At 32.2% G+C, this 3,751-nt stretch overlaps 1 long non-coding RNA gene across 1 annotated transcript; it reads left to right on the top strand.

Moving 5' to 3' along the window:
• The first annotated feature begins 347 nt into the window (after positions 1 to 347).
• On the top strand, positions 348 to 1,243 carry LOC141594270 (uncharacterized). The gene is made up of 2 exons (XR_012522087.1): positions 348 to 569; positions 860 to 1,243. It is a non-coding gene; the product is annotated as an uncharacterized LOC141594270 (long non-coding RNA).
• The last annotated feature ends 2,508 nt before the right edge of the window (positions 1,244 to 3,751 follow it).

The raw sequence follows: 3,751 nt of genomic DNA, 5'->3' as shown, positions 1-3,751 counted from the left end.
TGATTCATATCGCATGGTTTTATTTGAAATTTAAGCGCCCTTCTAAAAATAGAAGGCCAAATTTAGTGTAATATACTAATATGAGTATTTCCTTGCTGAAATTGGTATTTGCATAAAGAAGAAAGATGACATTTGAATTGATGCCATAATTCATCTCGTGAATGAGCTCAACAGTGCAGATATTGCAGAACATTTGAACCAGGCAGTTCTAAAATCATGTTGCAACAACATGAATGTGCATTATTGATTTTTGATTTTCCATATTTCCTAAACAGCCATTGTTCCTACTTCCTAATGTAAATTCCTCTTTGATTTGTCGATCCCAAAATAATCTACTTTTCATTTCTAGGTCCTCAATGCTGCTTGGGATGTTTGCATACCTGTCGCTAGTGAGAATGCTCTTCCATGTTATGATAGAGATGGGTATAATAAGATATTGGAAAACGCGAAGCCTCGGGATGATCCTGACGGGAAGCATCTTTCGGCTTTCACGTATCTCAGGCTCAATCCTGATCTCCTGGAAGAATCCAACCTCTTGGAGTTTGAGAGATTTGTCAAGAGAATGCATGGTATGACATGGCTGAGATTCTCAGTCCACCATGTTACATATCCGTCTAGGCGTCCAGACTCCAGAGTCATTTTTTTTTTTCTCAAGTATTTTCTCATACATATCAAACTGAAGTAAAACTACTCGTATTTTTTTTGGTGTCAAATAAGCCACAGAGGCATTTCAATCTATCGCATTTTCCTTGCATTGTTTTTTTTTTCCTTACATTACTTCACCTCTCCTATTTTCATTCCCATTTTCCATAGCCTTCTTCGAGAACTAGAGTATTCATGTTCAAAGTTTCGTTTGCAGGTGAGTCAGTCCCAGATCTCGATTTAGGCACGGAAATTCAATCTGACGAAGACATTGAAGAAAAACTTGAGCTGTAGCCTGAACCCGAGTTTGAGTCGTCAACGGATGCTCTGAAGCTGCCGAGCCACTGCCTTGATGGAGATGACGAGGACTTAAATCTCGAGGAGCGTATTCTGAAAGACCAGAAAAGAGTACACCAGGTCTTATACCTTGTCATACCTTGTCATTGTAACACCATTAACACGACAAAGGTTTTACACTTTCCTTCTATAGGGTTCATGGATTGAACAAGATGTATAGAACCTTGGAAGACGCGACGTTGTACCCCGCATTAATATACTCCCTCCCATTCAAAATAAACCTCCCTATTTCCTTTTCCGTCTATTCACAATAACCTCCCTATTTCCTTTTTTGGTAAGTGTTTGTGTGGTCCAAATTTAATTGTATGGTGGGGTAGTGTATTTGTGTGGTTCAAATTTAATTATATGGTGGGATAGTGTGTTTCCTTAATATTTGTGCCAAAATGAAATGGGAGGTTTATTGTGAATGGGAGGGAGTATCAAATAATAAATGGACTAGTTTAGATGCAGTGAATGCGCGGTATTTATAGAGTTTTTATTTTTGTATTAAAGCATGCTAAATTAACACCATCACATTAATTTATCATATTTCACGTCATCATATTTTGATATGAGAACTGTATAATTATTTAAGAAAATTGAGTAAAATTAAACTGTAAAATAATACTCGTATCTCACTAATTGTTCATTTTTCTCGTTATTGAAATGTATTTTTTTTAAAAAGTGTTTTTTATACCACAAAGTTAATGATTCCAATTTATAAATTCTCTCAATTATTTTTGTCTTGAAAGTAATCAAAACGACTTATAGTTTTGTTTATATATAGTATGAGTCAAGTCATTTTCAAATAATAACATCAATAAAAGATCTAATAGTTTATAGTTTGCCTTTATTTATATTTTAATTAAAATACTATAATTTATTTTATAGTGAAAATTATATAATTTGTTGAAAAACTTAATTTTTATGAAAAGAATTATATAATGAAAAATACATTATATTTATTAATTTTTTTAATTAAATTATTAATAGTTTCATTATTTAAAAAGATGCTTTTTGGAGGGAATATTTGTGAGTTCGCCTATTAAAATAACCTATTATTAGGAATTGTACAACTCATTTGTTCATTAGAAATCTATAAAATCTTATTAAAAGGCTAACCTAAAAAAGTGACAATGCAAGTTTAATTGTGACATGACAACTTTTAATGTGATGGTAAAAAAAAGTGATATTGATTACCAATTTAAGAAAATTTAAAAATATAAAGTAAAAAAATTTAAAAAATACAAGGTATAAACACAAAAAAGAAAGGAAAAAAAATTGTAAACCATTAATCTCCTCTTATAATTTTTGTTATTTATTTACCTTATTTATTTAACCATTATTTTCTTTATTTAATGAAATGACCTTTTAACTTTCCTTTCATCATTACTATATATACTATGTATTTATGTACCATATTTTTTATTTTTCTTTCATTCATAAAATTTTGAGAGAATTTGTAATAGAATTTTTCATATATATAACTACTAGTTTGAAAGCCCGTACTTCGTACGGGTTAATGACCCTGATTATTTTAAAACTAAGTTTTAGAACTTTATCGAATAGCTGTTTCGAAGTTCAAATTCGGGTTTCACATAATTCTATAGAAAATGAAATATCCTAATCCCTTATGGTATCTTGATACGCACTTGATTCTAAGCATTAAGTAGTCTCTAAAGCTTTGTTATCTCGAATTCTAGCAAAAATTATCAAATACTAATCATCATAAGTGTAAGCCAATCGAGGCGCTTTGATAGCCCTTATGATTAATATAAAGATAGGTGTTTCGAAGTTCAAATCCGGGTGTCATATAATTCTAAAAAAAAATGAAATATCTTAATCCCTTATGGTCTCTTGATACGTACTTGATTCTAAGCATTAAGTAGCCTCTAAAGCTTTGTTATCTCGAATTCTAGCAAAATTTATTAAGTACTAATCATCATAAGTGTGAGCCAACGGGGGCCCTTTGATAACGCCATGTGATTAATACAAAGACAGGTGTAAATTAATGAATAGTTTACATTTGCTATATTTTGGTAGGGAGAGTAAAGCAAATGTAAACTATTGACTGGGACGGAAGGAGTATACATTTTGTTTGAACCATATACCTACCCTTCAAATATGGACAATTTACTTACACATGTCATTCTTATAAGTTAGTCATTTCAAATTTTTTTGTTCAATTAATAAGACCGTCTTACATAATAATAATAATAATAATTAATCTTTTAATTACTGATACATAGAGTTCATTTTTATGTTCTTTCTTTCACAATGAACTTGTAATGTATACTCCTATGATCATCTTATTACTATCATTTCACCGTAAAGGCGGAAAAGATAAATCAGTCTATGTTTTTGGCCAGTATAAGCAAATGTTGGGATTGTGCCTTGATTCTGTTAGTCGTCGTTCGAACGACTATGCGGGGGTACTTAAACGGTATCCGTATCTGTTATTGGGCTAGGTCTGTCTTGGGCCTTTATTATGTCATTCTGTATTAGGTCTTAGAGAGTATTATATAAACTCTCTAAGCCTCTACCTAGTGTGGACGCGGGCCCACGGGGGCGAAAAGCGAAGCAAGCTTTTCCTCTTTGTTTATTTTGCATTTGTGGAGTCGCCACCAATTTATTGTGGAAAATTGGAAACCGTTCGAATACCTCGTGTCATGTCAAGACGAAAAGTAATGACATGAACACTAAGCACTCGTTACCCTAAGCATTCTATGTCTAGAATGACTCTCGTGGATGCCAATGAACACGGATGTTCACA

The sequence above is a fragment of the Silene latifolia genome, chromosome 8 (assembly GCF_048544455.1).
Source record: "Silene latifolia isolate original U9 population chromosome 8, ASM4854445v1, whole genome shotgun sequence".
In the NCBI taxonomy this organism is placed as follows: Eukaryota; Viridiplantae; Streptophyta; class Magnoliopsida; order Caryophyllales; family Caryophyllaceae; genus Silene; species Silene latifolia.
This window is presented reverse-complemented; position numbering and strand designations above follow the sequence as displayed.